A 19963-nucleotide genomic window follows, 5' to 3' on the forward strand; every position below is an offset into this window, starting at 1 on the left:
TCTCTCTCTCTCTCTCTCTCTCTCTCTCTCTCTCTCTCTCTCTCTCTCTCTCTCTCTCTCTCTCTCTCTCTCTTTCTCTCTCTCTCTCTCTCTCTCTCTCACAACATGACTAGAAGAGGAACACTATTGAGTGGAGAAAAAAATCTTTGTATCAGATACCTTCGATAATACTGAAGAGAATTAATAGAAATTTATAAGACTAAGAACCATTCTCTAATATGCAAGTGACTAAAGAATATGAACAAAAGTTTTTAAAAAAGACAAAACAAATGATCAACAGTCATATGAAAAAATGACAATGCTGGGAATTAGGGGCTGGCTCTCACAGAAAAATTAGATCAATACTGCTGAAAATAGCAGACCTGTATCAGGTGTGTTTCACCTTACAGAAAGGAAAATTTATGGCTTATGTGGATCCCCAGGAGTGGGTAGAAAAAGGAAAAGGCAAAGATAATAAGATAATGAAATGACCAGAATCCATTCATTAAATTTTGGTGATGTGTCAGGCATTGTGCTAAGTGCTGAGAATACAAAGGTAAAAACACTGTCCTTGCCCTCAAGGAGCTTATGTTCTAGTTGGTGAGATAACATGTATATAACTTAACACATACAGGACATATGCAGAAAAAATGGAAGGTAATCTCTGAGAGAAGGTATGGGAAGGGAGGAAAAGGGAAAAGACTAGGGAAAACTCCTACAGAAAGTAGGATTTGACCTGAGTCTTCAGGGAAACCAGAAAGTGAAAGTGAGCATTTTAAGAAAGTACAATGGACATGGGGGAAAACTAAAGAAAGGGCACTCTCAGGAGATGGAGTGTCATGTAGGAAGAACAGCAAGACAGACAGCACTGCTGGATCACAGAATACGTTGAAGGAAATAACATATGAGAAAATCGATAAGGTAAGAAGAATTCAGGTGGTAGAGGACAGATTCTATATTTGTTTGTAGGGGCACCTGGGAACCACTGGATTTTATTGATTAGGAGGGTGACATGGTCTGACCTGAGGTCTCTCTAGGTCTTGTTCCTTACATCTATCTTTTCCTCCACTGAATTCTTGAGATAACCTGTTAGCAACAGTATGAATTTTTGCATTTTTAAAGTTGACCTTTTGTTTATACCCCAATAATTTCCCATCATAATTCCCAATTATAATCTTTGAAGTTTTCCTTGCAATAACCACATAAAAAATCCCCCCAAAATGAGTTAATATGCTTAGGGTGCTTTGCAAACCTTAAAACAATATATAAATGCTAGCTTTTCTGATTGTTAAACAAAACCAACTAGAAGAGAGACTGCATCTAACAGAATATGCCACATCCCTATCCACAGTCTCCTTCCTCCTTACTGAAAGGAAGTGTGGGATTCACTATCTATGTTCTCTGGGATGAAGATTAGGCACTGCGATAAATGTGAGTTTTGCTGCATTTTAGTGGCTGGTGTTTTTTTTTTTTTACGTTATTGTACTTATTATGTATAACATTACCTTGGTTCTGCTTTCTTAATTTCAGCAGTTTATACAAATCTTCCTGGATTTTTCATGCTCCCTGTTTCTTATGTTTTAATATTATTACATTACATTCATATATTATATTGTAAACCAGTGGTGTTGAACTCACAAAGAAATGGAAGTCACTAAAACTATACATAAAGATCCCTGTAGACTACAGATTGACTTAGAAAGCCATATATGTTTGTATATTTCATTTTTTTATTAATTTATTTTGTTAAATATGCCCCCAATAAATTTTAATATGATTCAGGCCACATTTAGGAGTGTTGTGGGCTGCATGTCTGGCACTTCCATCTTAAGCTATTTCCCAATTATCACTTGCCTAATTTGTTTCTGGTTTTTCACTACTGACAAAAATTTTGAACACTTTAATATATTTATTAGACCTTTCTTTCTATAACTGACCTCACCAGGGCTATATTTCTCTTAGCAGGATCACTGCCTCAGAAGGTATGAGCAATTTAGTTACTTTTTCTTGTATAACTTTAAATTGTTTAGCGGAACAGTTGGATCACTTCACAGTTCCACCAGCAGTGTACTAGTATGCTGGTCTTCCCACAATCCCTTCAACATTGACTATTTCTATATTCTATCATCTTTGCCAAGTGGGTGTGGGATAAAAGTTCAGAGTTGTTTTAATTTATATTTTGTTTATGAGTGGAGGCAGTACTGAAAAAAAAAACCCATAGCTTTTTTAGGTCTAGTTTTCTTTGTGATAAAGCTTTCTCTATCCTAAGATATTACTCCTTTTTCCTTCATGGTTCTCCCTCCCTATTCTTGAATCTATCAGGAACCCTGTGCTAGTAACTTCCATCTTTCATATACCTTGCTGATTGATGCCTCCTTGCCTGTGACACTAATGTCTAATCAGATAACACCTCAAAACAAATTCTGGAGTGGCAGAATCTACAACAGGACAAAGTGAAATGTTTCAGTGTAAGACAACTTATTAGGTCAGCAGGAAAGTTCTATTGCATGGGGGTGAGCATCAAGCATAGGCTAGTTAGTGCAAGCTGTACTAGTATAGACCTCACTACAGGAAACCAGCAAGCAGCAGGACTTGAGGGTAACTGAATCAGTCACAGCAGCAGCTGCTTCCAGAGCTCTCAGCCCACAGACAGTAAAGGGGTTAGAAAATTGGTCAGGAGATTGCAGGGGTCGCTTTGCTGGCAATGGATCCAGGACTCTGTTGCATTACCCATATTCAGATCTGGATCACAGTCCCAGGGAGAAGAGGAATCCTAGAATACCAGAGCTTGCAGCCACAGAGGAACAGGAATACCGGTCAGATTTTCATGGCAAAAAAGAGTGCTTATGGTCAGTTATAGACTGAAGCACAAGCCAGGATAGTAGTAAACACACCTCTCTTTTAGATCATACCACCTTGGGAGAACTGAAAGTTTACAGGCTCCAAAAACTAGCTCTAAAAAAACTGCACAAAAACCTGGAAGCTTGGGACAATATCCCTTCCACCCCAGGAGCAGAGCCCAACTTTAACACAAAGAAATATGCCGGGAAAATGAGTAAACAACAACAAAAAGAAATCCTGACCACAGAAAGTTACTATGGTGACAGGTAAGATCAAAACACAAACTCAGAAGACAACAGTCAAAATTGCTACGTCCAAAGCCTCAAAGAATTGGTCTCAAGGCCAAAAAGAATTCCGAGAAGAGCTCAAAAAGGAACTTAGAAATTAAATAAGAGAGGCAGAGGAAAAAATGGAAAAAGAAATGGGTGATGCAAGAAAATAATGAAAAATGTCAACAGCTTGGTAAAGGAGCACAAAACACAGTGTAAAAATAAAATAGACTAAATAGTGCCAAAAGAGGCACAAAAATCCAGTAAACAGAAGATTATTTTAAAAAGCAGTATCAGCCAAATGGAAAAAGCTATACAAAAATTCACCAAAGAAAATGCCTGAAAAAATAAAATTGGCTAAATGCAAAAAGAGGTACAAAAGTTAATTGAAGAAAATAATTATTATTTTTTTTGGAGGGGGGAAGGCAAGGCACTTGGGGTTAAATGACTTGCCAAAGGTCACACAGATCGTAAGTGTTAAGTGTCTGAGGCCAAATCTGAACTCAGGTTCTCCTGACTCCAGGGCCAGTGCTCTATTCATTGTGCCGCCTATCGCCCCTGAGGAAAATAATTCTTTAAAAATTAGAATTGGACAAGTGGAAGCTAATGACTCCATGAGATAACATGAATCAATTTAGAAAAAATCAAAAGAATTAAAAAAAAGAAGAAACTATGAAATATCTCACTGGAAAAACAACTGACCTGGAAAATAGATTGAGGAGAGATAATATAAGAATTACTGGAACTACTCAAAAGTCATGCTCTCAAAAAAAAAAAAGCCTAGATATCATTTTTCAAGAAATCATCACAGAAAACTGTGCTGACATGCTAGAATCAGAGGTAAAACAGAAATTGAAAAAATCTACCAATCACCTCCTGAAAGAGATCCCAAAATGGCAACTCCCAGGAATATTATAGCCAAATTCTGGAGCTCCCAGGTCAAGGGGAAAATACTGCAAGCATTCTGAAAGAAAAAATTCAAATATCATGGTGCCATGGTGAGTGTAACACAAGGTTTAGCAGCTTTTCTGGGGGGCAAATGAGTTAGAATTACAACCAAGAATCACCTACCCAGTAAAACTGAGTATAGTCCTTCAGGGGAAAAAATGGATATTCAATGAAACAGAGGACTTTCAAGCATTCCTGATCAAAAGACAAGAGCTGAATAGAAAATCTGACTTTCAAAAACTGACTCAAAAGAAGCATAAAAAGGTAAATATGAAAGAAAATTCATTAGGAATTCAATAAGGTTAAATTGTTTACATTCCCACGTGGGAAGATGATACTTGTAACTCCTAATATCTTTAGACAGAGGGCAGGTGTGTGAGTTGAATAGGAAGGAACTATATCTAAAAAAATAAAAGTGAGAAAGAGGAATGTACTAGGAAAAGGGGGAAGGGAGAGGCAGAATGAGGTAAATTATATCACATAAAAGAGGCAGGAAAGAGCTTTTACAGTGGAGGGGAAGATGGGGAAGGTAGGTAGGAGCATTTAACCTTACTATCAATGGAAATGGCTCAAAGAGGGAATGACATACACACACTTAATTGGATATAGAAATTTATATTACCCAATGGGAAAATAGAAAGGGAAGGGAATAAGAGAAAGGGAGGAGGTGCTGATAGAAGGGAGAGCAGATTGGGGGAGGCAATAATCAGAAGCAAAAACAGTTTTGAGGATGGACAGGGTAAAAGGAGACAGAGAGTAGGTTAAAAGGGGAAGAAATAAGATGGAGAGAAATACAGTTAATAATAATAATTATGAAAAAAATTTTCAGCAAGTATCTCTGGTAAGGGTCTAATTTCTCAAATACATAGAGAGCTGAGTCACAGTGATAAAAATACGAGCCATCTCCAGATTGATGAACAGTCAAAGGATAGAAACAGGCAGTTTTTAGATAAAGTAATCAAACCTATCTGTAGTCATATAAAAATGCTCAAAATCACTACTGATTATAGAAATGCAAATGAAAGCAACTCTGAGGTACCATCCTATCCCTATCAGATTGGCTAATATGACAGAAAAGGAAAATAACAAATTTTATATAAGGGTAAACTAAGACAATAACACAGTTAGTGAAGTTGTAGGCTGATTCAACCATTCTGTAGAGCGGTTTGGAACTATGCCCAAAGGGTTATTTATAAAACTATGTATACTCTTTGACCAAGTAAAACCACTAATAGGTCTGAATCCCAAAGAGATAAAAAACAGAAAGGGAAAAGGGCTTTTATGTATAAAAATGTTTACAGCAGTTCTTTTAGTGGTGGCAAAGAATTGGACATTAAGAGGATGCCAGTCAATTGTGGAATGACTGAACAAGTTGGGGAATATGATTGTGACGATTTGTGATCTAAGAAATGACAAGCAGGATGGTTTTAGAAAAGTCTGGAAAGGTTTACATCAACTGATACAAAGTGAAGTGAGAAGAACCAAGAGAACAGTGTGCATAGTAATCACAATATTGTACAATGATCAGCTGTGAATGACTTAGCTATTCTCAGCAATACTAAGGATAAAAAATGCTATCCATCTCCAGGCAAAGAACTGATGGAATCTGGATGCAGACTGAAGCTACTTTTTTTTCACTTTATTTTTTGGTCTGTGTTTTCTTTCACAACATGACTAATATGGAAATAGGCCTTGCATGACTACACATATAAAACCTAATTCAAGTGAGGAGTCAGGGGAGGGAAGGAGAGAATTTGGAACAAAAAAGTTAGAAAAAATGAATGTTAAAAATTGTTTTTACATGTAATTGGGGGGAAAATAAAATATCAAATTAAAAAAATTGGAATTCAGAAGAGAAATTAGAACTGATCATCTAGATTAGATATTCATCTGCACAAAGATGATAATTAAATCACTGGGAGCTGAATAGCTTAATTTATACTCAGAAAGAAAGGAGAGAGACTGTAGAGAGAAAGGAGTATAGGAGGTACGACAGAGTCATGGGGGATACCAACATAATGGAGGCAGGAGACAGATAATTATCCAGCAAAGAGACTTAGAAGAAGTGTTCAGACTGACAGAAAGAAAAGTAGCAGAGAACAGTACCCTAAAAAAAAAAAAAGAGAGAACAAAGTAACTAGGAAGGAGAGTGGTCAACAATGTCAAATACTTCAGAGGTGGAGAAGATTGAGAGCTGAGAAAAGGATATTAGATTTATAAATTAAGAGATCATTGATCACCTTGAAGAGAACAGATTTAGGTGAGGAGAGAAGAAAGCAATATATTCAAGATACTGAAAGTAAGTGGTAAGGAAATGGGGGCAATGAGTATAAATTTTTCCCAAGAGTTTGGCTATAAAAGGGATGAGAAAAATAGGTTGAGTTTGAGGGGATGGAAGAGTCAAATGCTTTTTAAGGATGGTAAGATCCATAGGCAGCAGGGAAGGAGCCAGTAGATAGAAAGAGACTGATAATTATAGAGGGGGGAATGACTGAAGGGCCAGGCTCCCAGAAGAGTTGAGAAGGATGGGATCAGGGACACAAATAAAGGAGATGAACTTGACAAGCAGGTTCACCTTTTTCCCCACAGAATGGAGCAAAAGAGAAGAGAATGGGTTATACTGATGAGAAAATTTGAGATACAGAATTAGGGAGAAGGTGCTTCCCACAAATGGCCTCGATTTTCTAAGTAGAGCAGGAGGTGAGTTCCTTTGCTGGAAAAGAGTGGCTAAAAGGTTGTTTAGATAATTAAAGAGAGAAGTTTTGGAATTGAAGCAGTAGGGAATAATTATTCCTGGTCTTTGATATGCCTCAATTAAACAGATCCAAACAAATGAAAAAATAGAAGGCAATGTGAAATATCTCATGGGAAAAACCACTGACCTGGAAAATAGATTATCCAGGAGAGATAATTTAAAATTACTGGACTACCTGAAAGCCATGATCAAAAAAAGAACCTAGAAATCATCTTTCAAGAAATTCTCAAGGAAAATTGCCCTGATGTTTTAGAACCAGAGGGCAAAATAGAGGTTGAAAGAATCCACTGATCAACTCCTGAAAAAGATCCCAAAAAGAAAACTCCTAGGAATATTATAGCCAGGTTCCAGAATTCCCAGATGAAGGAGAAAATATTACAAGCAGCCAGGAAGAAACAATTTGAATGTTGTGGAAACACAATCAGGATAACATAGGATCTGGCAGCTTCTATACTGAGGGATCAAAGGGCTTGGAATATGATGTTCCGGAGGTCAAAAGAGCTGGGATTAAAACTAAGAGTAGCAAAACTGAGTATCATGTTTCAGGGGAAAATATGGTCACTCAGTGGAATAGAGGACTTTCAAGCATCCTTGCTGAAAAAACCAGAGTTGAATAGAAAATCTGACATTCAGATACAAGAAGCAAGATAAACATGATAAGGTAAACAAGGAAAAGAAATCATAAGAAAGTTATCAAAGCTGAACTATTTGCATTCCTACATGGAAAAATGATCATTGCACCTTATGAAATTTTTCTCAGTATCAGAAAAATTGAAAGGAATAGAAATGTGTGCATGTATACACACACACATATACATATATATGCCTATATAGGAGGGTATATGGCTGTATGAATACATATGTGAATGTCTGTATATATGTGTACAGGTATACATAGACAGAGGGTACAGCATCAATTTAATGGGAAGGGATGATACTTAAAAGGTGAAATTAAGAGGTGAGAGAGGAATATAATGAGAGGAGATGGGGAGAGACAGAATGGGATAAACTGTCTCATATAGAAGATGCAAGGGAAATTACAATGGAGGGGAAGAACAGGAAGGCAAAAGGGAATGAATCAACTTTATTCTCATTAAATTTGGCTTTGGGAGGGAATGACATACACACTAAATAGGGTATCTCACTCTACAGGAGAGTAGGGGGAAGGGGATGAGAGGGGGGATGATTGAAGGGAGGGCAGGCTTGGGGGGAGGGAAGTTGGAAGCATCCACTTTTGAAAAGGGACAGGATCAAAGTAGAGAACAGAACAAGTAGGAGGTGGGATAGGAGGGAGGGAAATATAGTTAGTCTTTTACAATATATCCACTATGGAAATGTTTTGCATAGCTACACATGTATAACCTCTGCTGAAATGCTTATCTTCCCAGTAAGGGTGGGTGACAAGGAAGGAAGGGAATGAATCTGGAATTCAAAGTTTTAAAATCAAATGTTTAAAATATATATATATATATATACATACTATTATCAATATTATTTTACATGTAACTGGGAAATAAGATATACAGGCATTGACGCATAGAGATCCACCATGCAGGAAAGTCGGAGGGGGTATGGGAGAAGATATGGGAGAGAACAGATTAGAGGAGGGAAGATCCAGTGGGATTGCTGTGTTGGGGTGGTGGGTAGGGGAAAAACGGGGAGAAAATTTGTAACTCAAAATATTGTGGAAATGAATGATGGAAACTAGAAGTTAATAAAGCATTTGATTAAAAAAAGTAAAAAATAAAAACATAAAAAAAATTGAAAATGATTACACATGAAGCTAAAAAAAAAAGTGAGAGAGATGTAATAGAAATCTCACTGAACATGGTTTCCAGAGGCCTGGATTAGAATTGCACCCTTATGAATATAAGTAACCCAAAAAGTACTATTTTGAAAAACAGAAAGTGAAAAGTGCTATTAATGATAAATATGTACTGAATATAAAAGCAAGTCAATATAAAGCCAAATTTAAATAAGAAATCTTGTTTTTCTAAGGATTATGAAAACTTTGATCACACATCAGGACCAATGATGTATTATACTGAAAAGTATACAACCAGGATTCCTGAAAACTCTTTCTTTTTTCTAATGAACTCCTATAAGTATTGTATAATATTTTTATGACCTACATGAATTATCTGCCCCCATAGGGTAAAAGAAAATATTCTTTTTGCTCAGCTAAAAAAACAAATGATTTCAATAGCACTGTGCAATTAACTTATGTGATATAGGTGGAATAGGAACTTAACAGTTATCATGAAAGAAGTGTACATGGGAGATTTCAGAACCTAATCATTTAGGCTCAGCTTTAACTATCTGCACTGCTAAATTTATCTTTATAGGATGCTGTGGGAAGGAAGAATGCAGGAAACTCTCAAAAGCAGTTTTAAAGTAGCTACTTTTAAAAATTTTTTGGGGTGATCTAATTTTTTTTCAATTAACAAAAATTTATTTTCTTTCCTACTTCTTCCCATTGGGAAGAAAAATTAAAACAGGACCCTTGCAACATATGTATAAGGCAACTATTTTTAAGTAAAATTAAAAGATGGTGGAAAACTTAGTGCCAATTTTTTTCTTGTGCATTTCTGATAAGGAAAAAATAAAACATCCTGGAATATATCTGGATGATTAAAAAAAAGTCTTTACTAATAACTTGGGCTAACAGTCAAATTTCTGGTTTTCCTGTTCCATCTATGTTATCAGTTACTCACTGCAAACTAAAACTGACAAAATATGAAAGGGGAAATACTTATATAAAACCAGTTAATAATATAACTCCATGCAACACCATAACTTCCCCAAATCAATTTGGTTTTTTTTTAAAAAGTACTTTAATTCTGGATTTGAGTAAATTTGATGTGCTGTTCAACATGGCATCTCTATAGGGGTTAATGTTTAAATGAGGCATTTAGTGTCTAAATTAATTTTTTTATATTTCCTAGACTTTTCTCATATTTAGTTCTTAGGCAGACAATGAATATAAAAAGCATTTTGCAAACTTTGAAGTGCTAGATAAATGTTAGCTCTTCAAACGCTGCCACAGTTAAGAAAGGAATCAAACTGACATTTTACATAATCTGTGTCCTTCTCTGTCTATTCACATTAACTTAATTGTTTTTTTTTTCTTTTAGCTTGTTATATAAGCTAATCTAGTCAACCAAAAAGACAGAGGGTAAGAACACTTTGTGGGGATTTCCGTTTTTTTTCATTACTTGCAGCAAGCTGTTCTCAACTTGAATGTAAACAATGATATGCTAAGTAAGAGACCACAAGATACAATCATTCCAGTAACATTAGCCTCAACAATCTGGCCATGAATTTAATAATTTGCTACATTTGTTTAAGAAATTATCTGGTCAAAGAGAAACCTAGGTATTGTCTAATCACACCAGAATAATAACAAAATTAAAGATATAGTGGCAAGATATCTCTTTCTCTTTAAGTAGCAGAATTCTGAAATTATCAAATGAAACACACTCAAACATCATAACTATGAATGGCATGCTAGAAACCATTTTACTAGACAGGAATGCCAATATCTAATGAAAGTTGAAAGAACAAAATCAATTAATAACCAGTAAGTCAGTCTGTAGATAAACATTTATTAAACATCGACTGTGTTCCAGCCATTGTACCAAGTGTTAGATATACAAAAAAAGCAAAAAGATAGTTCCTGGAAAAGAAATAGTCCCTGATCTGAAGGAGCATATTGTCTAACAGAGGAGACAACATATAGAAAACTGTAAGCAAACAAGATGGATAAAGGATAAATTGGACATAAGTAGTAGAAGAGAGGCACGAGAATTAAGGTGGATTGGGAAAAGTTTCTTGTAGAAGGAAGGAATTCAGCAGAGATTTGAAGAAAACCAGGAAATCAAGAGGAGGTGATGAGGAAGGAGAGCATGGGGCATTCCAGGCATGGGATTCAGCCAGAAAAAATGCTTGGAATCAGGAGATGGAGTGTTTCGTTATAGAAATAGCACAGAGATCAGTGTCAATGGGTTGAAGAATACATGGGAGACTATACTATAAAAGAAGACTAGAAAGATGGGTAGGGGCAGGCTATGAAGGACTTCAAAAGCCATAGGATTTTATGTATTTGATCCTGGAGGTGATGGGGCACCCATGAAATTTGAGTAGGGCTGACACAGTCAGACCTGTGCTTGAAGAAAATTACTTTGACTGCTTTGTGGAGGATAGACTGGAGTGGGAAGAAACTAAAGGCAGGGAGATAATGAGGGTTTTTATCAAGGTGGCAACAGTGCCAGAAGAGAAAAGGAGGCTTATTCAAGAGACTATACCAAGGTAAAATCAACAGGCCTTGGCAACATATTGGATAGGGAGGTTGAGTGAGAGGAAGGAGTTAAGGATGACATACAGGTTGTAAGACTGAGTGACTGAGAAGCCACAGAAAGTACAAAGTGAATAATAGGAATAGACTAAAGGTAATTTTAAGTTTATTCCAGTTTCCATAGCCATGGAAACAATTTTTCTCTAGGAAGGTAGACTAATGTGAATTTGCGGATGTACTATTAAACCACGCCTACATATTAAAAGGTTCTGTGAATCAGAAAAAAAATTATTTCCTTCTCTTTCAGCAAAAACCTCTGTGACCAGAAGGGGATAACAACACTAAAAATCATCCTTCATTTCTTCTTCTTTGATGGTTCCTTAAAAGGTAGGAAGGACTTTTGCAGGCCTTTAAAAGCACTGACTTTTAAGAGCTGGAATGAACCCTGGAAAACATATAGACTCTCAACTTTACAGATTTTGAATTTATAGGATTTTAAGAACCAAAGAGGTTGAGTGACTTACTCACTATCACACAGCCAGAAGAGATGGTAGGAGGAAAGACAGCTACGATGTGGGAGAAAAGGCCTGGAGTGTGGAATAATTTTGTTCAAGTCCTATGTCTCATATATTGTGCAATCCTGTACTGGTCACTTAAAATCTTAGTGCCTCAGACTACTATCTACGAGTACAAGTTGTATATCAGTTACCAATGTGTTTTGGTGGAGGGAATTTCCTCAAGGGGAGTTCCTTAAACCAATGACATCACAGTTCCTGATCAAAATATATAAACCAAAGTGACAATAATGCTTGCACTCTCCTACCTCAGAGAGGGATTACACAAAAGATGCAGAAAAAGAATTAGGTCTTTAGAAAATAGGGAGAAGAAAAAAGTTTTCTGATAAAAAAGAAAATAAACAGGAAAAACTTAGAAAATGTGATGAGTCAAAATAAAAGATGCAAAAAAAAGAACCAAGAAACAATGTAATTTTTGCAAATTCTAAATCCCAGTAAACTTGCTCTAGCCTACTGATGCTAGAAAAAGAGGAGGAGGATGAGAAGCCTTTTTTTTTGTACTCCAATCCTAGAGATCTGGTGGGGTCTCTGGAGGAAAAGGCAATCTCAGGGGTGTAATCCAATCCAGGTGGCAAAGCAATTTGGAAGCCTCACAGAAATTTTGGAGATCCTTAAGTGAGAAGCCAGCACAACGGCTCTTCTGTAGAGACAGACAGAATCATTTCATTTCAGATTTGTAAGGTACTTCAGAGGTTGTCTTGTCTAGATCATAACAGACCATGAATTCCACAAAAAGTGGCTATTCAACCTCTGCTTGAAGACTTTCCCTGGGGAAGAAGGAAGGTAAGAAAACCAATTACCGTACAAAGCATTCCTTCCACTTTCAGAGAGCTCTTAATAGAGCTCTTATATAGAGTTTTCCATAGAACTGCTTCCCAGTCATTTTCCACTGTGGATCTTTGTTCTGTCTCTGGGGCAAAGCAGAACAAATCTATTCTAATGTCTCCCCATGACAGCCTTTCAAACACTTGGAGATAGTTAACATGTTCTTCATTCACACTCCCCAAGTTTTCTATAGGCAAAATACGCTCATTTTTTTCAACTGGTTATTTCACCACATGGTCCAGTCTTTTCACCACTACTAGACAACCTCCAGCTTATTAGCATCCTTCTTAAAATGTGGCACCCAGCACCAAACACAATTCTTCAGATGAAGTAAAGAGTCTAGTAGTTCTGGATGCTATCTCCTCTTAATGGATGGATAGATAGAAGGAAGGAAGGACTTAAGTGCCTATTATGTATCAGGCACTGTGCTAAGCACTTTACAAATATCATTTCATTTCATATTCTCACCAACCCTGGAAAGAAGGTAATCCTAATTATCTTCATTTTACAGTTAAAGAAAATGAGGCAAACAAAGAATAAGTGACTTAGCCATAGTCACACAGCTAGTAAGTGTCTGAGATTGATTCTGAACTCAGGTCTCTCCCTGACTCCAGGACCAATGTTCTATCCACTGACCCACCTACCTAGTTGCCTCTAAGATCCACTTAAGATAACATTAGCTTTTGGGGGGTTGTTCTGTGACTTACTCATTGTGCCTGTAGAACACTAAAACATTCCAATTTTTCACACAAATTATTATGTGATCATGCCTTCTCCATCCTCTATTTGTGAAGTTTATTTTTTACTCTTAGTGTTGGTCTTTGTGCTTATCCCTAATTAAATCTTACAAGACTCTGTCCATCACTCTAGTCTGCCAATTTCTTTCAGCATCCTGCTTCCAATTTGTTAAGTAATACCTTCCCCCATCATGCTATGTATAAATCTGATGAATGTATACTGTTCATTTCTTCCTGCAAATCATTGTTAAAAATGTTGATTAGCACAAGGACTAAATATTCTACATGAGCCTTTGATGCCATCCCTTTCTTCTTTCTAACCGACTTCTTCTGCTCTTACATTTCTGTTGTGTTGATTTTTCATCTCTACTTAATCTACTGGTTTCTTACCAGCTGCCTACACAAACATACTCAAATTTCCACTGCCCTTTAAAAACATTTACAAGAACCTAGCAACTCTTTTAGCTAATATGCTTGCAGCTAAACTTTTTGGAAAAAAGCTATCTATACTCAGTGTCTCCAATTCTCCTTTCATTCAATTCTAAAACCTCTATAGTCTGGCTTCTGACTACATTATTCAACTGAAACTGTTTTCTACAAAGTTACCAATGATCTTTTAATAGTCAAATCTAATGGCATTTTCTTGATCTTTCTTGATTTGTCCATAGGCTTTGATACCCTTGATCACCTTTTGGATACTCTCTCCTCTTAGGGTTTTTATGACACTAATCTCTCCTGATTCTTCTTTTCTCAGTTTGACTCCTATTTTCCAGTTTTCTTTGCTCGTTCATTATCAACATCATGCTCCTAATCTTAACCCTTCCCTCTATGATCATCCATCCATCCATCCATCCATCCATCCATCCACCTATCCATTTCCTAAGTTGTCTCCCAAATCAGACTGCACACTCCTTGAGAGAAGGGTCTGGTTTTTGTTGGTTTTTTTTTTTTTTTTGTATCTGCAGTGCTTAACACAATGCCTGGAATACAACAGGTGCCTAATAGATGCTTGTTGACTGACTGAATTTATCCCCCTCCACACACACATGCCACTATAGCAACATTGCTAGTTCTCAAACTATTCCATGTCCTGTGTCTGGGTCTTGGTGCTGGCTCTCTGCCATGCAAAGCATGCTCTGTCCCCTTGTTTGTCTCTTGGGCTTCTGGGATTCTTTCATCAGAAAGTTCCATTTTCTATAGAAGACCTGCCTTTCCCAGACTCCCTAGATGCTAAAGCCTTCTGCCTTCAGATTACCTTCACCTACTCTGAATAGATTTTGTATGTACCTAGTTATATGTTGTCACCCCTATTAGAATGTTTTTTTTCTAATTTGTTAAAATTACATGAAAAAACAAATTTTAACATTCACTTTTTAAAAATTTTGAGTTCCAAATTCTCTCCCTTCCTCCCTCCCCTTCCCAGTTCCTGAGATGGTAAGAAATTTGATATTGGTTATACATGTATAATCATGTTAAATATATTTCTATATTATAAATCATGTTGTAAAAAAGACACCCCCCCACACACACACATAAAAAAATAAACTGAAAAATAGTATGTTTCAATCAGCATAAAATATATGTTACTTGAGGGCAGGGGCTACTTTTACATTTTTTAAAAACAACTAGTGCTTAAAATATTGACTGGAACATAGGAAGCATGAACATATGCTTTCTGACTCGTCTGAAGCCATATTCGTTTTTCAGTGATCACTGCTTTCCTTTTCTAAATGCTCATGAACCGTACATTTAAAAAAAAAAGGTTGTTTAGAATTTAGCCAGCAACAGAAGCCAAACTTACCAGCCTATGGCTCACAGATATCAACCTTTTTCCCATTTTTGAAAATCTACAGGGTGTAAAGCAGCCAAGAGGGCAGAGTGGAAGGAAGTATTATAGCTGAGCTCTCCCCCACAGCACTCCATAAAGATTCCGAAAACAAAACTGACAAAGGCCTGATTGGGAAATACAAGAAAAAAATACCACGGCTGAACAGAAACTTTGAAATATAAACACAGGAGTCAAGAGAACCATAAAAAGGTTGTGTTTTTAGTTTGTTTTTGTCTTTTGTAAAGCAAGAAAATATAAGAGATTAAACAAGGTAATCATCACATGGGGTGATAACTATGTCTCCTCAGAACCCCATCATCACTGGGATCATGGAATGTTAAATAAAACAGTCTGGGAGTGTTTTGTTATGTTTTAATGATTTTTAAAAGAAAGGGAAAGGAGTGGAAAGGGGGGAGGGAAGAAAAGAATGGGGAAAATTATCTCACACATTATCTTATAAAACTTGAATGTTTAAATTGAAGAATATACAAACCCCAAGGAAAGGATAAGGGAGAGCAAGCAACCCTTGAACCTCAATTTCATCTGAACTTGTCAAAGGGAGGAAGGGGCAGAAATATTTTTCCCTCAATAGAGAAAGGGAGAAGGGGAAATAAGGAAGAGTAGATTAGTAGAGGGATTAGTCCTAAGGAGAAAAAAATCTAATGAAGAATGAGTAGATCTCAAAGACGGATTTAAAAGGAAAGAAAGGATAAATTTGTGAGTAGGCCCTAGGAAAGGGAAGAAGGGCAGGGGAGCAGAAGCAGACTGTATCGGACCTAGAGCACAGCGCTGAGCATGCTTTTCCTGTCTCACTAAGTCAAATCAAACAGGCTATAAAGAGAAGGTAAAAAAGCCCTGAAGGGGCGGCTAGGTGGCGCAGTAAATAGATCACTGGCCCTGGAGTCAGGAAGACCTGAGTTCAAATCCAGCCTCAGACACTTAACACAAAAATTAGCTGTGTGACCTTGGGCAAGTCACTTAACCCCAAGTGCCCTCCAAAAGGCAAAAAAACAAAACATCAAAACAAAAAAAACAACCCCTGAAATTAATATAATGAACAATTCCAGACAACTCATGATAAAATATATAACCTCCTTAGATAAAGTGATAATCTCAGACTAAAGACACACACATACATACACATACAGCCCTCAAAGTAATTTGTTCAACTATGCACATTGGTTACAAAGATTTCCTTTTTTTCTTAGGGGGTAGGGAAGAGGGTGGGTAGGGGCAGGTGAATGGCTGAGTAGTTTGAGGGAGAGAAGGTCAATTTTTGTCAGTTAAAAAATCAAAGTTTTTTTTTTCTCCTTTTTAAAAGGGTATAGTTTGAATGCAGTTAAGAATAAAAGGAAAACTGTTAACTGGGAGTAGGAGGGAGAATCATTGCAGTAAGTTTCTCTGTTAAAGGCCTCAGTTCCAAGACACATAAATAACTAATTCAAAGGTATGAGAATAAGAGCTATTCCCCAATTGATAAATGGTCAAAGGATATGAACAGACATTTTCTATGGAAGGCATCAAGCTATCAAAAACCATATTAAAAAACACTCGAAACCAATACTAGTTAGAGAAATGCAAATTAAAGCAACTCTGAAGTTCCACTTCATACCCATAAGATTAGCAAAGTTGACAAAAAAAGGAAACCGACAATTATTGAAGAGGCTGTGGGAAAACAGGTACATGAATATGCATTATTGATAGAATTGTCAATTAGTTCTGTCATCCTAGAATCACACAGTACCGTGTTTCCCCGATAATAAGACCTATCCCGAAAATAAGCCCTCCCCTTACTGTGTAAGATTCCTCTAAAATAAGCCCTCCCCCGAAAATAAGCCCTATTGAGATTGCTACTGTAGTGAAGGTGATCCCCTGTGCTACACGCTACATTATGGTACCCTCTGTATGCACCTCCCCCCCCCCCGGGTGAAACGCACGCCGCGCTCCAAGCTGCATCCAATCAGAGCTGCAGCAGTGAGCAGTCATCCTGTTCTTCCCCAGTGATTTGCTTATTGAATAAAGGTACATTTTTTTGTTCACATTTACCTGTTTATTAAAATTGCTGTCAATGTTCATTAAAATAAGCCCTCTGGTGTTTTTCTGTCCAAAAAAAATAATAAGACAGTGTCTTATTATTGGGGAAACATGGTAGGTAAAGTGCCAGGTCTGAAGACAGGAAGACTCATCTTCCTGAATTCAAATCTGGCCTCAGACATCTTACTACCTGTGTGACTCTGGACAAGTAACTTAATGCTGTTTGCCTCAGTTTCCTCATTTGTAAAATGAGCTGGAGAAGGAAATGGCAAACCACTCCAGTATTTTTGCCAAGAAAACCCCAAAGGGATCATAAAGAGTCAAACGTGATTGAAAAACAACTGAACAGCTTTAGTAACCCCAAAGTTACTAAATAATACATGTCTTTTGGCCCAGTAATACCACTACTAGGCACATACCTCCAAAAAGAAGAAAAGTATCTCTATGGACAAAAATATTCTTAGCTACTTTTTTTTTAGTGGTAAGGAACTACAAAACCAAGTAAGTACCCATTAAATGGAAAATGGTTGAACAAATTAAGAGTATATGAATGTAATGGATCATTGCACCATAAGAAATAAGAAAAGCCCCCCAAAAAAGAAAGAAGGAAAGGTAAGAGAAACCTGGAAATACATATATGTACAGATACAGAATAGATGAGCAGAAGCAGGAGAAGAATTTATTCATTAATGTATATATGTAAAATGTATAGCAACCTTTACAACAGAAAGACATCTTTGAAAGACATATAATCTGTGATTACTGCAATGACAAACCACAATTCTCTATAAGACCAGTGATGAAGAGTGCTATTTCCTGACAGAGAAGTACAGAATGGAGCATGTAATTTTTACGTAGCCAATGTAGGAATTTATTTTGTTTAACTATGAATATTTTTACAAGGGATTCCCCCCATAATAGGAAAGGAAATTAAAAGTTTTTTCATTGAAAAAATAAAATTTTAAAAAAATCTGTACATTTGCCCTTCTCCAGGTGTGTGGCACCTCTACTGTTCTCCACAATGTTTCTAAGACCATCAAGAATAGGCCAGAAATCACATCTGCTGTTTTTCCCCCAGTACTTTGGGATGTACTTCACCTAGGCCTGGTGAACTAAATTCACTGAAAGCAATTAGATGCTCTCTTACTCTTCTCACTTATCTTAGTAAAGTTTTAACTTCTGGTTAACCATTTATGCTCTATCATTCCAAAAATCAGTCTTTTGGAAAGACAGAACAAGCAAAATAAAGTGAAGTGATTTTGTCTTCTGTATCTATTATCATCATCCCATTCACTTTAAGAGGTATATTCCTTTTTAAATTTTATTTTCTTCATTCCACTAACCAAAACAAACAAACAAACAAAATTAAAACATAACAACAGTAACTTTGTGTATCCCTTAGTATTCTTTATAAGCTCAGTTTCTTCTGGGCTTTAGCACTGACAAAATTCCTATAATTACCAGGTTATTTTTAAAAATTCATCTTTGTAGGTAATGGAAAGATGTATCTTCTAAACTAGAGATCTTCATAAAGCCACATCAATCACTTTATTTTTTCAATTTGATGATAGGGTACTTTATTTATTTTTACACAAAAGCTACTTTGAATAAACTCCATTACAAAATACAATGGAGGGGGCTGAGTTAAGATGATCAAATATTAGCAGAAAGGAAACATCCTCCCTGTATCAGTGTCAATGGCCAGTTGGTGATAAGTAAAGGGCCAATATCCTGAACTGAACATGCTCATGAGCTAGGCTGACTGATTCATCTGAGCCATTTACCAGGAAAGAATTTTGTGGAGTCCTTGACTGCTGGTGATACTGGGATCTGATGAATTTCTCCCTACTTTTCTTCCTGTTCTCTAACTGGTCCAGCTCTATTGGGAAGACTGGCATTAGTTACTCTGATGAATTTGTTACTTTCTTTATTTGCTGCATGTGCCTTTATAACTGGTTTAGTCTCCGGATAAAAAGAAGTGGATTTTAATAAAAATATGAAAGAAGGAAGGAGGGAAGGAAAAAAGGAGGGAAGGAAAGAAGTCTTTTAACTTTATCATCATGGTCCTAACAATGACTGCAGTATTTGTTGCTTTGCTGCTGAGCTTTGTTGCTTCCACATTTTGGTTTTATTTATATTATTGCATCTTTTAAAAAAATGAACTTTATTTTTTCAATTAAAAATGTATTTCCTCTTTTTTTTACCTCAATTAAAAAAAGGAAAAAACAGAATCTGTCACCAATATGCACAGCCAGGAAAAATAAATTTCTGCATCAGCCATGTCCAAAAATACATCTCATCCTGTACCCTGAGTCCATTACCACTCTGTTAGAAAGTGGGAAGTAAAAAGCAGGTTCTGCTTTTTGTAAAGGTTGGAGACTACCAACCTAAGGTAATGTGAATTATTTACAATTTATAACAACTGGCAATCACTCAGCCTCTCTGAAACTCAGCTTCCTCATCTAAAAGAGGAGGGGTAAAAGTTATGATCTGTGCAGTCCTTTCAAGATCTTTTACACTGAAGGTCCCAGGAGATTACTAGCCTTATATTTTCTTGGCCTACTATGCCTATAATACTCATTAGCATAAACTATTACTTGGAAGATGCTGGGTGTCTGAATATGATTGCCACTGACACTTAAATTCAATTTATAAAATCATTAATAATGTAAATTTAACATATTTAATGAAATAAATCTTATCATGCCTGGGCAGTTAGGTGGTGCAGCAGATAGAACTCTGGGCCTGGAGTCAGAAAGACCTGAGTACAAATCCATCTTCAGATACTTTCTAGCTGTGTGACCCTGGGCAAGTCTTAACCTGTTTGTCTCAGTTTTCACAACTGTAAAATTGTGAGAGCAACTACTTTTCAGGGCTA

The 19963-nt window shown here is 36.5% G+C and overlaps 1 protein-coding gene across 3 annotated transcripts in view; it reads right to left on the reverse strand.

The window, feature by feature from the left end:
• The window catches only part of DTNBP1 (dystrobrevin binding protein 1), a 187768-nt gene that overhangs the window by 73611 nt on the left and 94194 nt on the right, over positions 1-19963 (reverse strand). The gene's annotated exons all lie outside the window — the stretch shown is intronic.

This window comes from Petaurus breviceps, unplaced genomic scaffold (genome assembly GCF_028583685.1).
Source record: "Petaurus breviceps papuanus isolate PSGF00001 unplaced genomic scaffold, PetGlider_PUasm1.0 190, whole genome shotgun sequence".
NCBI lineage: Eukaryota > Metazoa > Chordata > Mammalia > Diprotodontia > Petauridae > Petaurus > Petaurus breviceps.